Source organism: Mustela erminea, chromosome 6 (genome assembly GCF_009829155.1).
Source record: "Mustela erminea isolate mMusErm1 chromosome 6, mMusErm1.Pri, whole genome shotgun sequence".
Taxonomy (NCBI): Eukaryota; Metazoa; Chordata; class Mammalia; order Carnivora; family Mustelidae; genus Mustela; species Mustela erminea.
In genome coordinates, this window is record NC_045619.1 from 47,514,052 (window position 1) to 47,534,617 (window position 20,566).

At 36.3% G+C, this 20,566-nt stretch overlaps 1 protein-coding gene across 5 annotated transcripts in view; it reads right to left on the reverse strand.

Annotated features, from left to right (window-relative positions):
• Positions 1 to 20,566, reverse strand: part of FRS2 (fibroblast growth factor receptor substrate 2) — a 117,202-nt gene that overhangs the window by 43,216 nt on the left and 53,420 nt on the right. For 2 of the 5 annotated variants that reach the window (XM_032347062.1, XM_032347064.1), the window contains exon 4: positions 10,478 to 10,524. The exons of the other annotated variants lie outside the window; for them this stretch is intronic. The gene's annotated coding sequence lies outside the window, so the exon portion shown is untranslated. The remainder of the gene's footprint in view (positions 1 to 10,477; positions 10,525 to 20,566) is intronic. 5 annotated transcript variants of the gene reach the window in all.

A 20,566-nucleotide genomic window follows, 5' to 3' on the forward strand; every position in this document is an offset into this window, starting at 1 on the left:
GAGTCTAACTGGGCAACTCGATTACCACAAATCATTATCCAAGCCATATTTTCATTCACCAAGCTACATCACTCCTTGAAGTTCTACAGTCTTGACATAGACATAGGTAAAGGTGAATAGACTTCTAGGGTTGAGACTACTATTTATGTTGGATTTCTGATCCTGAATCTTTCCCTAAGCTCTTGTAATTTTTAACATCAAAAGATGCCTAACAAATTAGTATGTTCTTTGCATAACGTCTGAATTACCTGCCATATGCAATTCCAATATCAATATCTTTGGTCTAATATTTGGTATTTCTTTGGTATTGTTATTTGGTAGATACTTCTGCTAAAAGAGGAATACGATTATGTAAGTAGAAAGCAGGGGTCTGGAATATCACAGGCTACTGAAACAGTTTAGCTATTAATATTAGTTAGGTTCTTCAAATATTTTCTCTCTTTATACTAGCTGACTCAAAAAAATCTGCTTAAAAAATCTGCTTAAAAATTCAAAGGACAAAAGGGCTCTTCTTTTTCTTCTTCTATCTACAAATAAACCAAAAGTAAAGCTAACAAAATAAGGCTGTGTTCCTCTTGTTGACACGGTTGCAACTGTTTAAGATTGGGTCTATTAGCATGTACATTTTCAGTTTTTAATTAAAATGCTACAAATTTATATGTCTATTTTGTCAAAACTAAGTATGTTAGTAGGGAAAAATATCCAGTACACGATTCCCCATTCCCACCCTCCCAACAGGAAAATAGGTGGGTTGGAGGCAATAAATGCTATTTTCCTAATATATGGCCCCAGTGACACCTGCTTTAGTAATAAAAAGATAATCAAATCACCACTCAAGTGTCTAAGGCAAATTTATTCTGAAAAACAGAGAAATAATTTATCATTTAAAACCGCTACTCTTTATTTATTTTTTTTTAAAGAGGATTTTGTTTATTTATTTGACAGAGGGATAGAGAGCACAAGCAGGAGGAGTGGCAGGCAGAGGGACAGAGGGGAAGCAGCCTCTCCACTGAGCAGGAAGCCTGATACGGAACTCGATCCCAGGACCCTGGGATCATGACCTAAGCCAAAGGCAGATGCTTAACTGACTGAGCCACCCAGGCACCCCCAGTAGTCTTTAAATTATTAAAAATGTGTTAAGATTAAACTAATGTAACATTGTATATTAACTACACTCAAATAAAAAATTAATTAAAAATATGATAAGATTTAGACTCCTGGGCAGTTCAGTTGCTTAGGTGAGAGACTCTTGCTTTCAGCTCAGGTCATTATCTCAGGGCTGTGAGATAGGGCTCCATACTCAGCAGGGAATCTGCCTGAGATTCTCTCCCTCTCCCTCCACCTCTGGCCCACAATCCCCAGCTCCTGCACGCCTGTGGGCACACTCTCTCTCAAACAAATAAATCTTTAACAAAAAATATCATAAGATTATATCAAAGAATAAGAGAGAGCTTTCAAATAACAAATTATACACTCAAAGGTATGGTCAATATTTTTTAATAAAAATTTTGATTTAAAGATAAAAAATTTAAAATGATACTAAAAAGAACTTAAGATCAACAAATACAACTTTCTACTACTTGTGAGTATGCCAAAAGCTGGCATTAAATACAACATAATAAATGCTGGGTCTGTTTATAAGAATCAATTATGCAATACCCTTAAGCAAACTGTTCTTTTACTAGACTTTTAAAAACTTGGGTTGCTCCAGGAGTAATATGTTTTTAAGAGTGGAATATAAGCAAAAACCTGGTGTAGGTTGTTGTTAAGTACATGATTTCTGGGTTTAAAAACATACTTAAGGGACTTGGTTTTTTTTTTTTTTTTAAATAAACTTTATTTTTGTAACAGTTTCAGATTTAGAGAAAAAATGAGAGGATAGTACAGAATCCCTAGATTGACTCCACAGCTGGTGTTACATGTTAATAACATGTTGGTTTAGTATGGTACATTTGCTACAATTAATAAACTAATATAGATATATAATTATTAACTAAAATCCGTATTTTATTCGAATTCCCTTAACTTTCACATAACATGCTTTTTTTCTTGTAGGATCTTATTCAGGATACCATATTACATTTAGTTATTCCCCCTTAGGCTCCTTTTAGCTACGGTTTCTCAGATTTTCCTTGTTTTTGATGACCTTGACAGTTTCAAGGAATACTGGTCAAGTATTTTGTAGAATGTCCCTCTACTGCGATTTCTCTGGTGTTTTTCTCATGATTAGACTGGAGTCATGGGTTTTGGGGAGGAAGATCAAGGAGGTAAAGTGTCATTTTCATTACAGCACATCTTTTGGAACAAACTACCAGTATGACTTATCACTACAGACCTGGCTAAGGTAGTGTTTACCAGATTTCTCCACTGTGAAGTTACTCCTCCTCATCTCCTTTAATTAGTGTACTCTTTAAAAGGAAGTCACCATGCACAGAGCCCACACTCGAAGAGTGAGGTTCCACTCTACCTTGCTGAAGATGGACTATCAACATCAATTATTTGGAGTTCTTTTGTACAAGAGATTTGTCTCTTCACCATTTATTTATTCAACAACTTATTTATACCATATGGAGCCATGGGTATTTATTTTATACTTTGGGTTATGATCCAATACTACATTACACTTATTTTCTCGCTCAAAATTTTCCACCTTTTACCACTGGAACTTCTTTCAGTTGGCTCCTATGTCCCTTTGACATAATCCCATCATTGTGAGTTTGTTTAAGCACTTTCTTACTTTTTGGTACTACAAGATACTCTAGGCTGATCTTATATATTCTTTGCCCCAGTCCTTGAATCAGTCTTTTCTCCAATGACCCCTGGTTTCTTTTCATAGAGAACTGTATTAGAAACCAAGATCTGGGAACCAGGTGTGCTCTTGCCACTGGGATGTCACTGCTTCCGAGAGGGCCTGTTTTTAACTGAATTTTATGTTATTGTGGGGTAACTTGCATAACAAAATATAGAAATACATCCATGCACAGATTGTACTGGACCTATGGAGTTTTAAAATTAGTTAATGCAATTACAGATGTATTTATCATCATTTTACAGATTTATTTTGAAAATAAGTTGAAAACCATAAAGGAGACTGATTTATATATATTATATATTATATATACTATATAATATATATATATATATATATATATAATTGGGACATGTCCTTTTATTTTGAAAAAGGAAAGGGGGAGAAATGCATAATGTCAGAAATACAAATGATATGTCATTATGATTTCTGTAGGTCAGCAAGCAAGTCAGCAACTTTCTGGTCTCAGGATCCCTTTATACTTCTAAAACTTATTTGAGAATTTTTTCAAAGAGCTTTTAACTGGATTATCTCTTGACACTTACCAAATTAGAAGTTAAATGTGAGAAATGTTTAAAATATTAATTAATTTATTTAAAAGGATAAGCTTATGAGGTGTTAACATAAACTACATCTGTATGAAAAAACTGATTTAAAAAACTTATTTTCCAAAAAACTTGATAAGACAAGTGACATATTTTTGCAAATATCTATAATTTCTGGCCTTATAGAGGACAGCTAGTTTCTTTTTTTTTTTTTAAGATTTTATTTATTTATTTGACAGAGATTACAAGTTGGCAGAGAGACAGTCAGAGAGAGGAGGAAGCAGGCTCCCTGCTGAGCAGAAAGCCCGATGTGGGGCTCGATCCCAGGACCCTGGGAACATGACCTGAGCCAAGGCAGAGGCTTTAACCCACTGAGCCACCCAGGCGCCCCGACAACTAGTTTTAAGGCTGATTCTGCAAAATGCCGTTTTGGTTAAAGTATAGAAGCATATGAAGAAAATCTAGCCTCATAACAGATACACAGTTGGGGAAGATAATATTTTAATCATTATTTCAAAAAACTGTTGATATTCTTGAAACTATACCAGAACTCAACAAATGGTAGTTTCCTGAAGGCTAATTATACTGTGGATTCTAAAACCCTAGCAATGAACTTTTCATGTTCTATTACATTAAAATCCATTGATTTACCTTGCACTCTGAATGGATCTTTGACCCTTATGTGATTTAGTATCATTACACACTGGACACCTGGAAAATACTGATTCAATGAGCTATGTAGGTGTTCCAAATTGACACAATTCAGAATACAATACGAAGAAAAGAAAATTCCATTCTTTAATATCAATACCCACTTCACAAGAGAAGCCTTTAAGTATCTGGGAAGCTGTCAAGCTCAGAGTATTAGGTACAAGTTTTCCAAAATTCCAAATTTTACTTGAAAATTTTATTTTAAGATTGGCTACAAATACAGCTGTTTTTCTTGAAGTGTTAGGCCCACTTAGTTCATTTTTAAGAAAAACAAATCCCAAATACATTAGTTCAAATAACCAAAAACTTTCACTTTTTCTTTGGTGGGGAGGGGGAAGGAGGTTTTACAGAAAAAAGCAGCTAGTTTAGCTCACACCTTGGTTGAACAAGCACTTTTTCTGAAGATGACTATCATGCTTTAGTACACAGAACGAGTACTCAAAGTCGAGATCTAATGAAATAAATATTTTTGGTGGTTCAGTCTGTTAAGCGTCTGCCCTCAGCTCAGGTCATGATCCTGGAGTCCCGGGATCGAGTCTCACATCGGGCTCCCTGCTCAGCAGGGAGCTGGTTTCTCCCTCTGACCTGTCCCCTCTCATACTCGCATTCTTTCTCTATCTCAAATAAATAAATAAATAAATCTTTAAAAAAAAAAAAAAAAAAAAAGAGCATTCTTTTTTTTAAGGGGAGGAAGGGCAGTGGGAAAGGCTGAGCAGGAAGCCCAATGCAGGGTTCAATCCCAGGACCCTGGGATCGTGAACTGAGCTGAAGGCAGACACTTAACCAACTGAATCACCCAGGCACCCCACATCAAGGTCATTCTTAAATAAAACTAGATTTTTTTTTATTTCTTTATTTTTTAAACTGGATATTAAAAAAAAAAGAAACTATGAATGTATGACAAAGAAAAAACATTAATAATTGGTTTGGTGCCACCGCCTTAATCTGTGTTCAGGTGTTAGCAGTTTTACTCACCATTGCTTTTAGAGCAGCATTGCAAATGTCAACACAGTGGAAAATTATGAACATAGTTTTGACTTTCCAGACCATCTGATATCAGGGGCCCACACAGGTCCCCAGTACAGTCTGAACAGTACTCAAAATTAGTCAAAGGATAAGATAATATTACAATAATATCATACCAAAAAATCAGAGATTTTAGGTGAAATAGATAAATTCCTAGAAAAAATTAACTTGCCTAATCTAATTCAAAAGGAAGCAAAAATATGAATAGTCTTAAAAATCTTAAAATATTCCATTAGGAATCAAAAAATCCTCTCATAAAGAAATTCTAGGCCTAGATGGCATCACAGATGAATTCTATCAAACATGCAATTAAGAAATAATTTTACATAATATATGCCAGAAAATAAAGATATCCTCTCTGACTCTTCTTGAGACTTGTATAACCTTGATACCACGCACAGCACAATAAAAGAATATTAGAGGCTGATGTCCTTCATGAATATTGGTGCAAAAATTCCTAAAATACTAGCATAGCAAACAATGTCAAAGGTTGGTTTAATATTAGAAAAACCAAAATAATTCTTCATGTTAATAAACAGAAGAACAAAAAATATCAATATTACTAGTCTCAGAGAAGATAAATCTTTTCGGAGGTTTCTCTCAACAGAAAAGTAAAGCTTTAAGGCTGTTTCTAGGAGATTCAAGTAGCCAAAAAGGACTGGCTTCCTGGCCTCAAGGAAAAATGAAGCTACAGTGCTCCCAGAAAGGGGAAACCTCTGCAAGAATAAGGTGCTACCAGTATCATTTTTTCCAAAAGAAAAAAAACTAGGGTCAAAATCCTAACCAAGTTTTTCTTTTTTGTTTCATATTAAATGTGGTCATGCTTGGTGTGCCCTCACACATCTGCTCCAACAGTCTAACAAATTTCTTGTAACAATCAATTTGGAAGACAAAGATGGACTATAATGCTGTCCCCAACTTTCTACGAATCATCTGCAGTGAAGGGGAAATGAATGGTACAACTGTTCTTTCACTATTATTCAGAATACCTGGGTATACTTACCTTTTTCCTTATCTTATTGCTACTCACATAAGGGCTCCCCACATAAAAGAAGCAGTACTGTTCCCACTGCCACAGATATTAAGCAAGTTCAGTAAAACCCATCTTTTCCAACTTAAAACAGAACTTAAGTTGGTTAAATCAGAAAATTAAGTGTAGGTGTGGGTGTGTGTACCTTAAACATTTTATTTTAGCTTACACACATAAAAAAAAAAAAAGGAATGAATTGTCCAAACTTAAAAGTTAGGAGCTTTTTTTAAATGGAGGCCTGCTGGTGGGAATTCTGTGCCGTATTTATTACATAAATCTTACCTAAAATGTATGTTTATTTGAAAGAGATCAAGGATTTCCATTTCTGGCAACATGGTAGGTTAGATGCTCAGACTGGATCTACTGCCTAAATCTAGAATGCTGTATAAATATTTCCTTACTATTTTTAAATTTCCTAATTTGGCACAAATGTACAGAGAAGCCCTGGAAGGTGGCTCTTGACTTTCAGGTTACCTCACAACTATTTTGAAAACTACAGTGCTGGAGACAAGCTGTATACCCTGAGACTCTCCAATATGGGGAATGTAATTAAAGAACTTTGCATGTAGCTGAAAATTCAGAAGACTATACCTGCAAAGCAGAGCTGAATGAACAGTAAACTTACTTAGCAGAAGCTGAGAACAAGCACACTTGCCTGCTTGACCTTGGTGTTGGTAGAAGGAAGGGAAAAAAAATCTTGTGTAAGTATTTATAACTACAGGCAAGCTCTTAAATAAAATTTAAATAAATTTGCAGAGAAGGAAAAGATGAAAAGGGGTAAGAAACATGGAAATTAGAATAAGAAGGCCTAATATATGTCATCAGTTATAGAGCCCTTGTTTCCAAGATGACCATGAAAAGGAGGTAAAACAGCTTTGTCAAAACAGGGCTGCAGCAAAGGACAAGGTCATTAAGAAGTTCATCACTGGGGACACCTGGGTGGCTCTGTTGGTTAAGCATCTGCCTTCAGCTCAGGTCATGATCCCAGTGTCCTGCGATCAAGTCCCCACATCAGCCTCCTTGCTCAGCAAGGACTCTGCTTCTTCCTCCGTCTGCCGCTCACCCTGCTTGTGTTTTCTCTCTCTCTGACAAACATATAAATAAAATCTTAAAAAAAAAAAAAAAAAAAAGTTCATCACTGGAAATATAGTAGAGACATCAGAGACCATTTCTAGAGTGAGTGATTTCACTGCCTATGTAGTTCCTAAACTGTATGCAGAACTATATTACTGTGTGAACTGTACCATTCACAACAAGAAAATCAAGAATTATTCTCATGGGGGTACCTGGGTGGCTCAGTGGGTTAAGCCTCTGCCTTTGGCTCAGGTCATGATCTCAGAATCCTGAGATCGAGCCCCACATCGAGCTCTCTGCTCAGCCAGGAGCCTGCTTCCCTTCCTCTCTCTCTGCCTGCCTCTCTGCCTACTTGTGATCTCTGTCTGTCAAATGAATAAACAAAATCTTTAAAAAAAAAAAAAAAGAATTATTCTCATGATGCATGGAAGGACCAAACATCCCCACCCTAATTTAGACCTACAGATGCTTCCCCATGACCTCTGCCAAAGTCCACATAAGAAGCTGAGTACTTAAGTTCTGAAGAAAAACTGTCCCTGATGGGGGGAAAAAAGTGTTACAGAAGGAGAAAATAAAGAAAATAATGGACATTATTCAGAGATATAATGGTTAAGAATTTAACATAATTATTCAAAGACGTCCTCAGATCCAGGAAGCCCAAAGAATCCCAAGTAGAATTACAAATAATAAAATAAAAAATAAAGTCAAAAAAATTTTAATACATTCTATAAAACTAGGAACACTAAAGGAGGGGAAAAGGCTTAAAAAACAGTCAAACAGGGGCGCCTGGGTGGCTCAGTAGGTTAAAGCCTCTGCCTTCAGCTCGGGTCATAATCTCAGGGTCCTGGGATCGAGCCCCCGAGTCGGGCTCTCTGCTCAGCAGGGAGCCTGCTTCCCTTCCTCTCTCTGCCTGCCTCTCTGCCTACTTGTGATCTCTATCAAATAAATAAATAAAAATCTTAAAAAAAAAAACAGTCAAATAACAGATTATTTCCAAAGGGAGGGCAATTTTACTTCTCAACAGCAACAGTGGCAGTCAAAACATCAAAATAATGTCTTCAATGTGATGAGAAAACTTAGAATTCAATACATAGTCAAATTATCTTTCAAGAATACAGATGAAATAAACACATCTTCAGATTAAAAAAACAAAACACATACACTGTCATTCACCTTCACCAAAAGACTTTCATTAAAATAAATTCTAGGGCACCTGGGTGGCTCAGTGGGTTAAGCCGCTGCCTTCAGCTCAGGTCATGATCTCAGGGTCTTGGGATCGAGTCCCGCATCAGGCTCCCTGCTCAGCAGGGAGCCTGCTTCTCTTTCTCTCTCTCTCTCTCTCTCTCTCTCTCTCTCTGCCTGCCTCTCTGCCTACTTGTGATCTCTGTCAAATAAATAAATAAAATCTTTAAAAAAAAAATTCTAAAGAATGTACTTCAGGTAGAAAAAAATTGTTTCATATGGAAGGTCTCAGATAATGCACCAAGGAAACAGTAAACAAAGATCAACTATCTAAAATAATAATGTTTAAAAATAAGATTTTATTTATTCATTCGACAGAGAGAGAGATCACAAGCATGCAGAAAGGCAGACAGAGAGAGAGGAAGGGAAGCAGGCTCCTACCAAGCAGAGAGCCCAATGCAGGGCTCAATCCCAGGACCCTGGGATCATGACCTGAGCCGAAGGCAGAAGTTTTAACCCACTGAGCCACCAGGTGCCCCATAAAATTTTTTTATATATGCAAGAGATAAATATATTAAAACTCAAGTAATAGACAATAGTGTTATAGATTTCTGGAAGGAAGACAATCAGAGCATTTTAAGTTATTACATTATTCAAGGATAGATTAAAGATACTGATTTAAACTCTTCCTTTAAGAAAGGACTTCTTAAAAAGGCTAGAGCAACCACTGAAAAAATAAATAACATTAATTTACAAACAAGAGTACATGTGTGCAAGATGTTAGGGGGACTGAAATGAGAAAACATGCCTGAAAACAGGCTTCAAACACATTAACTCCAAACAAAAGACTGGAAGAACAGGAAAAAAGGCGAGGAGGAAAAACAGACCACAAGACAGAAATCAATCTAAATCTACCAGTATCACAACTGACTGAAATTCCAGTAAAAAATATTGTCATTCAGAACAAAACACAATTTAACCATACCCTGTTTACAAGACACAAACTAAAATATAGGACCAATGAAAAGCTAAAGGATGAAAAATACTATTAACCCTAGAACAGATACATTAACCCAAGAAAACAGCCAACCACAAAAAACAAAACTATAAGGCAAAATAGTTTTGAATATGGCCTTTCAATCCAACAAAAACTTCGACTTAAAAGAAAAAAATTCGAAATGTAAGTACTTAATAGCACAGAATCAAAATACATAAAACAAAAATTACCACATCTAGAGAAGAAACTGCCAAACCTACCACCATGTGAGAGGCATTAATATGCCTTTCTCAGCACAGAAACTGATAAGTCCCAAAATCAAACCAAACCCAAATCCAAACAACACCTAAGCAAACCATGAAAGATGTAAGTAGAACAGCTAACAAGCTCACAAACATATATAAAATACTATACTAAACAACTGATTTCACATTCTTTCCAAATGCATATAAACATTCATGAAAATCAGTCAAATACCAGGTCTTAAATTTATTCTCTACAAATTAGATTATGGTCTGTGACCATGAGGAAATCAACTTGGAACACTATCACAGAAATTATATTTACAAGCTAAATATGTTGAAATTAAATATATGCTTTTGTAATAATTCCTGAGGCAAATAAGAGGTTTTTTTAATGGAAATACACAAAAATACTATATATCAAAACTTGTAGAAAGGCAGCTCAAATGATACTCAGAAGCAAATTCAAGCACTAAAAACCCAAATTCAAAAGTCTTTGTAAAAGGAGAGAAAAAAAACCAAAAACCTAAAAGTTCTAAGAAAGAAATAATAGCAGGCCCTAAAAGAACAGAAAATATTTAAAACAAGATGATAAACTAGAAGTTCATTCTCTGAAAGAGTAATTAAAATTATAAACCTCTGGAAAAACTAGTTGGGAAAAAGATAACATAAACTAATAAAAAGGAAAAGGAAACTTTACAGATGTTATAGGGATTAAGCTGATCAGAGGATATTGTGGACAATTTAGTGATAATAAATTTGAAAGTTTGGAAAGATTTTTGAAGTTTTTAGAAAAAATACAATCTATTAAAAACGCATCAAAAAGATTTAGAACTCACACTTTCCAATTTCAAAACTTACATTAAAGCTACTGTCATCAAGCATCAAATCACCAAGTATGGTACAGGCTAGAAGAGAAATATGGATCAAATGAAACAAAACTGATAATCTAGAAATAAATGCATACATTTATAGTCAACTGATTTTCAAAAGAGGAGCCTAGATAATTTGAAATAGAAAGAACAGTCTCTTCAACACATGTACCGGGACCTCTGGATTTCCAATTGCAAAATAATAAATTGGGACCTCCACCTTATACTATATATAAAAATTAACTCAAAATGGATCTAAAACCTAAATGTAGGAGCTAAAACATAAAGCTTTCAGCACATAAATCTTCATTACCTTTAGGCAAAAGTTACTTTGATATGATACCAAAAATCACAAACAAGAAAAAAAAGATAAACTGAACTTCATCAAAATAAAAAACTTTTGCACTTTAAAGGACACAATGAAATAAAATAAAAAGACAAAAGAGCTAGGGAAAATATGTGGAAACCATATGTCTGAAGAGTCTAACATCCAGAATATATAGAGAACTCTTACAACTCAACAATAAAAAGACAATTCAATTTTTAACAGATTTTTAAAAAAGATTTTATTTATTTATTTGACAAAGAGAGCACAAGTAGGCAGAGTGGCAGGCAGAGGGAGAGGGAGAAGCAGACTCTCCACCAAGCAGGGAGCCCGATGTGGGGTGAGGGTGGGGGGCTTGATTCCAGGACCCTGGGATCATGACTTGAGCCAATGGCAGCCACTTAACCAAAAGAGCCACCCATATGCCCCAATTTTTTTTTCAAAGATTTTATTTATTTATTTGACAGAGAGACAGAGAGTACCAGAAGGCAGAGGGAGAGGGAGAAGCAGGCTCCCGGCAGCAGAGAGCCCAACATTGGGCTCGATCTCAGGACCCTGAGACCATGACCTGTGCCGAAGGCAGATGCTTAACCGACTGAGCCACCCAGGTACCCCAAGACAACTCAATTTTAAAATGGACAAAAGCTCTAAATATACGTTTTTCCAAGGAAGTTATACAAAAGGCCAATAAGCACAGGAAAAAATGCTCAACATCACTAGTCAGTCATTGGGAAAATGCACATCAAAACCACAGATTCCACTTCACACCACCTAGGATGGCTATCATCAAAAAGACAGACAACAGCAAGTGTTGGCCAAGATGGGGAGACACTAGAACCCTCACACACTGCTTAGGGACTGTAAATGGTGCAACTGCTTTGGAAAACATTTTGGCAGATCTTAAAAAGGTTATACAGTGTTACCATATGAGCTCAGCAATTCTATTCCTAGACACACAACCAAAATAACTGAAAAATCTGTGTATGCAAAAACTAGTTATTTGGAGATTCATAGCAGTATTCATAATAGCCAAAAAATGGAAATAATCCAAATGTGTGTCAACTGATTAATGCATAAACAAAATGTGGTATATCCACATAATGTAATAATAGTCCACCAAAAAAGGAAAGATGTACTGATACTGACTACAATGTGAATAAACTTCGAAAACATTACACTAAGTGAAAGATCCTAGACAAAAAAGGTCCCATATTATATATTTCTATTTACAGGAAATGCCCAGAATAGTTGAATCTATAGAGAAAATAAATAACTGGTTGTCAGGGATGGGTTAAGGGAGAATAGCGAGTGATTGCTAGTGGGTACAGGGCTTCTTTTGAGGATAATGAAATGCTCTAGAATTAGACAGTGGAGATGGTTATACAATTTTGGGAATATTTTAAAAATTGAATTTTACACTTTAAAGGGGTGAATTTTATATGTGAATTACATATCAGTTTTTAAAGGACAAATATATCAATTGAGCATTTAAAAATAAGAAATAGAGAATCTAAACAGAAAAATAATTATTAAAAAATCAAACAGTGGGGCACCTGGGTGGCTCAGTCACTTAAACGTCTACCTTCAGCTCAGGTCATGATCCCAGGGTCCTGGGATAGAGCCACGCATCAAGAGTTGCTTCTCCCGGGGCGCCTGGGTGGCTCAGTGGGTTAAGCCGCTGCCTTCAGCTCAGGTCATGATCTCAGGGTCCTGGGATCGAGCCCCGCATCAGGCTCTTTGCTCAGCGGGAGCCTGCTTCTCTCTCTCTCTCTGCCTGACTCTCCACCGACTTGTGATCTCTCTCTCTGTCAAATAAATAAATAAAATCTTAAAAAAAAAAAAAAAAAAAAGAGTTGCTTCTCCCTCTCCTCCCTGCTCGTGCTCTCTCTCTATCTCTGTCTCTCTCCCAAGTAAATGGATTTTTTTTTTTAAAAATTGAACAGTTAGTTTAAAATCTTTCCACTAAAAAAATAATCAAATCCAAATAGTTTTACAAGTAAGTCCCACCAAATGGTGGAGAAACAACAAATATATAAAAAAAGAAATAATTACAACTTTAAACAAACTCTTCTAGAGAACAATGAAAAAAGAAAAACACTTTCTAATTCATATCAAAATCCAACCAGGACAAAGGATGCCAACACCATTCAATGGAGGAAAAGACCATCATTTCAAGAAATGGGCTGAGAAAATAAGATATCCACATGCCAAAGAATGAACTTGGACCCTTACCTTATACTTTATACAAAAATTAATTCAAAATAAAGTCCTAAATATAAGATCTAAAAGTATAATACTCAGAAAAAAACTAGGAGTGAAGCTTCATGACATTGGATTTGACAATAATTTCTTGGCTATGACACCAAACCCACAGGCAGCAGAGGTAAAAATAGATAAACTGAACTACATCAAAATTAAAAACTTTTAGGCATCCAAGGAAACAATTAGCAGCCTGAAAAGGCAACCTAAAAGACACAGGAGAAAATTTACAAATCATGTATCTGATAAGCAACAACAGTAACAACTACACAAGTAACCTGATTAATGGGCAAAGGACTTGATCAGACATTTCTCCAGAAAAAATAAACAAATGGCCAACAATTTTATGGAAAGAGCCTCAACATCACTAGTTAATAAGGAAACGCAAGTCAAAACGACAATGAGATACTACTTCATAACCATTAGGATGGCTACTATCAAAAAAGAACCAAACAGAAAATAGGGGTGCCTAGGGGCTTCCATTGGTTCACCATCTGACTCCTGATTTCAGCTCAGATCATGATCTCAGAGTCCTGAGATCAAGGCCCCAGCTCCAAAGGCTCAGGTCGTCTGAGATGGAGTCGCAAGCCCCACAGGCAGCTCTGCTCTCAGCAGGGAGCCTGTTTCTCTCCCTAGCCTTCTGCCCGGCTCCCTGCTTATGTGTGGATGCCCTCTCTCGATCTCTCTCAAATAAATCTTTAAACACACACACACACACACACACACACACACACACACACACACACACGGTGGCGGGGGGGGGGGCGGTGAGTGGGTGGCTCAGTCCTTAAGCGGCTACCTTCGGCTCAGGTCATGATCCTGGGATTCTAGGATCAAGTACAGCATCAGGCTCCCTGCTCTGTGGGAAGTCTGCTTCTCTCTCTCCCACTCCCCCTGCTTGTGTTCCCTCTCTCGCTGTGTTTCTCTCTGTCAAATAAATAAATAAAATCTTAAAACACACACAAACACACACACAGAAAATAAGTGTTGGCAAGTATATGGAGAGGTTGGAACCCTTCGTACTGCTGGTGGGAATATAAATGGTGTAGCTGCTACGAAAAGCAGGACTGCAACTCCTCAAAGATTAAAAACAGAATTACCACATCATCAGCAATACCACTTCTGGGTCTGTATCCAAAAGCATTTAAGGAAGTGTGTAGAATTTATTTGTATGTATATGTTCACAACAGCATTATTCACAATAGCCAGAAGGTGGAAGCAACATACTTGTCTCCTAACAGATGAGCAAATAACAAAATGTTTATACATACAATGGTATATTATTCAGCCTTAAAAAGGAAATTTTGATACATGCTACAACATTGTACTAAGTGAAAAGCCAGGCACAAAGAGATAAATAGGGTATGATTTCACTTCTAGGAGATATCTACAGTAGTTAAACTCATAAAAATAGAAAGAATGGTGGTTGCCACGGTGATGGGGAGAGAGAGATGAAGAGTGTTAAATGGGTATAGAGTTTCAGTTTTGCAAGACGAAAAAGTTCTGGAGATTAGCTGCACAGCCAATGTGAATATACTTTACACTACACTAAACCATACATTTAAAAATGGGTAAGATGGTAAATTTTATAATACGTATATTTTAACACAGCTAACATTTAAAAAGAGAGATACATTAAAAATCCAACCAGGATAATATAAGCATGGAAATTTAAAAGCCAATCTGACTCATGAATATTAATGTAAAAATCCTAAACAAAATTTAAGCAAACCAGATCTAATAATTTATAATAATAAAAAAAGATAATCCCTACATGACTAAATTGGGTTTATCCTAGCAATGCTTAGGTAACCTAATTTGAAAAAACTCAATGTAGCTGACTACATCAACAAATTAAGGAGAAAAACTTTCAATCATTGCTGAAGTTATACAAAAGCCTTTCAGTATGGTTCAGCATCCATTCATGATTTAAAATGAACAGATAAACCAAAGTCCTAGCCAGGTAGGAATAAAATGAAAACTTCTTTAATTTGTTAAAGACGATCATTGAAAAAAACCACAAGTATCATTTTAAACCGTGAAATTTGGGTGCCTGGATGGCTCAGGCGGTTAAGCCACCGCCTTCAGCTCAGGCCACAATCTCAGGGTCCTAGGATAGAGCCCAACATCGGGCTCTCTGCTCTGCGGGGAGCCTGCTTCTCCCTCTCTGTCTACTTGTGATCTCTCTCTCTGTCAAAAAAATAAATAAAATCTTTTTAAAAAAATAATAAACCGTGAAATTTGAAAGCATTTTTTCAGGTCATGAACAAGACAAGAAACAAAACTGAGTATCTGAGATATCTGAGATAGTATGATTCAGGGGTAGACAAAAGATCAATGGTACAGAAGAGAGAGTACAGAAATAAAACTACCTATATGAAAACTTGATTTATGACATAAGAAATTTCATATATCAGGGAAGAAATAAGAACAATTTTAATAAACAGTACTGGGATAACCAATTATCCACATGGAAAGAGTGAATTCATATCCTTTACGTGTCACAAAAATCAATTACTAGGAGATTTGAGGATTAAATGCAAAAGGCAAAACCGTGAAGCATTTAGTTGATAGAAAATGCCATCAAAAGTTATCAAGGCATACCATGAGAATAACCAAATGAACTCAATGATCAAATTATTTTCATCTTTTAATTTCTCTCCATATTTTATAAATTAATCAATTAAACAGCAACTGTGTCAAAGCACATAGATTATCTGAATAAGAATAGGATGCTTAGGTAATACAGAACTGCCAATGTCCAGTGACCTCACATCTTAAAGATACTGCACATTTATGTTCTCATTTAAGATCAACCTGTTATTGTAATGATATGTAAGCAAGGATAAAAAAACAAAAAACCTCATATTCATTCAGTAAGTGTCTGTAGCAATGGATATGGCTGTATCTCATTTCAAATATTAGCAATGATGTCCATGGTAAAATCTAAATAATATTTTAGGTAAGTGGGCTTGTTAGTCTGACACTTCCCACTGTTCCTTGAATTATATTTTTTACCAAATGCCAAACCTATCTTTGGAAGCTTCAGGGAAGAAATACAATGTATTAAGATCTACCTTGGGAAGAGAAAGAACTATTTTAAAAAGGCAGGAGGGGAGAAATGGACCAAATAGACAACATACTCTTAGGAGTTTCAAATAATTCTGAAACTAAAAGTGCCCAAGATATAATTACAAGGAACACATCATTCCCTTGGGGAACTAATAACACCGTATATAAGACCAAAAGGGATGAGATGGAAAGAACATTTACCCCAAGATAATTTGTCTCACCATATGAAAGTATGTGTCCATCATACAAAACAAATTCAATCCCAATGTATCTACTACCATCAAACACCCTCCTCACACCCAAAACACACACACATACACACACACACACACACACACACACACACAAGGTAGATGTTTTCAATCTAAACTGTAAGCCTAAGGCTCACATGAAAACAAAATGACTTTAACCACACACAAGCTGTAGTCCTCAGATTTGTAGTTTCTCCATGCTGCCCACACAGCACTTTGTGAGCATGTGATTAGGAGGAATGATGCACAATCACACCACATTCCTTCCCTCAGCTCACACATCAAGAACTTGCCCTCTCAGCTGCATTCTTCTCCAAACAGCCATGGTCACCTTAGCAACCCAATGCTCCTAATATGGACAGCTGGTCCATTTAAAGTCAGCCCTTCTTGGCAGGAAAAATGCTTGTTCTTCAAACTGGGGGAGAGAGGAGAGGTTTTCCTTTCAATACACATTACAGGGGTTGATTTAACTTGATCAGCACTTTTGTTCTGTGGCAGCAATTTGTGTCAAGTTTCAACCTATTCTGAGTTTTTGGTTTTTTGGTTTTTTCTTTTTTAAATTCGAAAGCAAGTGGCTTTTTAAAAAAAAAAAAAGGGGGGGGGAGCAGCTCATATGGAATTCTAAAGAAGACTGGAACGTGAAACAAAAAAGGTATCTGAAATAACTGTATTCTTTTATAAAAAAAAATAAAGTTATCCACATTTTTTAAAGTTCATATTTACTTAAATCACATTTGAAGTCTCAATATACAACAAGAAATCAGAGTCAGAAGACCTGTCTTTTTAACACCACAGCCTATTTTTGAATAACAGTAACATTACTAAACTTCAAAGTCCTATAACTCCAATCTACTCAATAGACTATGAGACAATCTGGGTTCCTTTATCCCACCACCTACTTGTGAAATCTCTCACAATCTTTCCAGAGGATCAAATGTCAATGAGGTATTGAAACCAAATGGTTAGTATATCCAAAGACACACCAGACCTAGAATGCCCCAGGATAAAACTGGATTACTCAGAACCAAACCTGATCTGTACTTATACCACTAAAGCTGGGCCTGAACCAAATTAAGTCACTCAGGAGAAAAAAATACAGGTTTATAACAGTTTCCGTGATTTTCAAACTACAAACAAATGATTTCGGGGGAAGGGATTACCATATTCCGAAATATGTGAGATCAAATTGCTTGTTCCATTCCCACAAACTGGGGATTCTAATTGTCCCATCCATCTACCTAGACCCCAAATCCTTTTTTTTTTTTTTAAGATTTTATTTATTTATTTGACAGAGAGAGATCATAAGTAGGCAGAGAGGCAGGCAGAGAGAGAGAGAGGAGGAAGCAGGCTCCCTGCCGAGCATAGAGCCCGATGCGGGATTCCATCCCAGGACCCTGAGATCATGACCTGAGCTGAAGGCAGCGGCTTAACCCACTGAGCCACCCAGGTGCCCTAGACCCCAAATCCTTAAGTAAACAGGCATATTCTAAACTTAAAAGAAACTAAATTTATGGTATTTGTTAAAAATTGGAATTTTTAAAAAGATTTTATTCATTTATTTGAGAAAGAGAGAGTGCTAAAGTGCACAAATGGAGTTGGGAGTGGTAGAGAGAGAGGGACAAGCAGATAACCCACTGAGTGGGGAGGCCCACATGGGGCTGGATCTAAGGATCCTGAGATCATGACCTGAGCAAAATACCAGTTGACAGGGTGGCAGTATAGATTAGTAAAAAAAAAACAAACAAACCCTAAAGCTCACTCCATTTCTAGTTTCATCATTTGTAAAATGAGACTGTTTTACTTATGCCATCTCTTAAGATAACAAAGTTAAAGTAATGAAATTACTAAGCCATATAAAATACTCAGAAACTAATCAAACTAGAAAAAAGGACTATGTTACCTGATGTCTAATCTAATTCTCCAAACTGTTATTTTTAAAAAGTGTAGGGAGTATTCAACAATGCATGGGATACTAACTCAATAACAACCTCCAGAGTCGCTGGTCTTCCCCCCAAAGACCTTATAAACATATAAATAAATAAGCTTCAAACTGACTTCACTTTCAGCAAACATGAATTCCCTTACCCCCTGCCATTCCACTACTGAATCAGTAACATTTTCTCCTAGCTCCCAGAACAAAGTGCCCCTAAAATCCTCCTCCCACACAAACTGCTCCCCACAAGGTACCTTTAGCTTTTTCTATCTGTTGGAAGCCCTTCCCTGATCTGATCACAGCTGTCATTATCCTTCTTCTCAAGTCAGGAATCACCCTTTCCCCTCACAGGAGTGTTCCTCTTTCTATCCTTTTCATTGGTGAAAGGCATACCATCACCATGGACACAGAGCTTCTGAAGTTCCCACTCTCTGGTAGTTTCTAGTTAGGGGATCCAAGAGAAGCTGTTTTGCTAATAATGTGCTACTACAGATGAAATTGTATTTCTGCATCCCTAATTTAGAAACCTGCATTTGTACCGTTCTTACTCTGTATTAGATTCGGTGATGGGAATTCATAGAACATGGTTATGCATCAAAGAAATATACTACAAGGTAAAAATTAATGAAGTAATAGGTAACGGGGAAGTTCCAAAATATTACTGGTATCTTTCAATTATTAAGTTATTGTGGGCTAACACTGAGACCAGAGCACTTTAACAAACTGTTTCTAGAAGAAAAATACATGTTTTTGTTAGGCCCCACAATTCTTTCCTTTGACTGTTCTAACAGACTCTTGGCCTTTGAGACAGATGTTTATGTTTCCTCTTATCTTCCACAGCATTTAATTCCATCTTTTAGATACAATTTTTTGGGGGGGGGGGTGGTCAGAGAGCGATCACAAGTAGGCAGAGAGGCAGGCAGAGGGGGGAGCGGAAGGAAGCAGGCTCCCTGCTGAGCAGAGACCCTGATGCGGGGCTTGATCCCAGGACGCTGAGATCATGACCTGAGTTGAAGGCAGAGACCCAAACCAATGAGCCACCCAGGCACCCTAGATACAATTTTAATATTAAAAAATGAACACAAATTGGACTTCTCTTAAATGTTCATTTAATGTTCCTTATACATTTAAGGAATTTGATACATTAACAGTTTCATTTTAATAAATAACCTAAAATACAATGTACCAGTTAGACAAAACGAATTAGACAAACACTCAGCAACATGGCCAGGTTTTAGAAATAAAGAGGGAGGTGAGTGAAGGGGACTACAAGAATTTGACTAAAGCCTAATGTATAATTAAAATACATGAAATAATAAAACATTTTATATGACATAAAGGGATACATATCAAATATATTAAAGGGTCACTTATATAGGGACTAGTTATAAAAGAAAACAGAAAAACGGTCCTTTAATGAGCCAGTGATGATGGGTATGACACAAACTAAGGAATATCACTAACTCAATACTCTAGTAATTAAGGTTAAAAACTGATACTTCAAGCATAGCCGTCCTCTTTCACAGTAAACAGAGTTGCTCAAGAATTTAAACAATTTTTTAAATTGTGGTAAAGTATATATAACATAAAATTTACCACTTCAACCATCTGCAAGTGTACAGTTAACAATTTTTATTAAAATTGTCACTGTCCTTTTAATACCTTTGACAGTGTAGGAGGATGATACTATATAAATATGAATAATCTTGTTTTGATTATCTTCTACTCTAAAAAAAGCTATGAAAGAATCTGAGCGTTTATAAACATACGTATTTACTGAACACTTACAGGAGAGCCCTAAGGATATCAGATAGCATGATCCATCACCATTGTATAACAGACTGTATTAATGTTTAAGAATTCAAACTCCATTTGCCCCAAGAACAGGGACAAAGATGTAAGAGATCAAGTTCACTATAATTAAATCTTCTGAAATTTCTGTTTTCACTTTAAGCACAATGGTCCAAGAAAAGAACGATCTAGATTTCTCCTGAAGCACTGCCTTTGAATAGCACCTGGAGGGTCAGATAGTGCTATACACAGGTTCCATGACTCCCTCCCTTAACCGTCCAAAGATAGAAGAAAAATACAGGGGAAAAGTTTCACAAGAAACCTGGAAGTGAAAACTAGCGATGCTTTGCTCCCCTCCCTCTTCATGAGCCAATGGGTCTCTTTATTTTAACCCTGTGTTTTCAGTTATCAGGATAAAAACTGACCTGATTAAATCTATGGCAATTT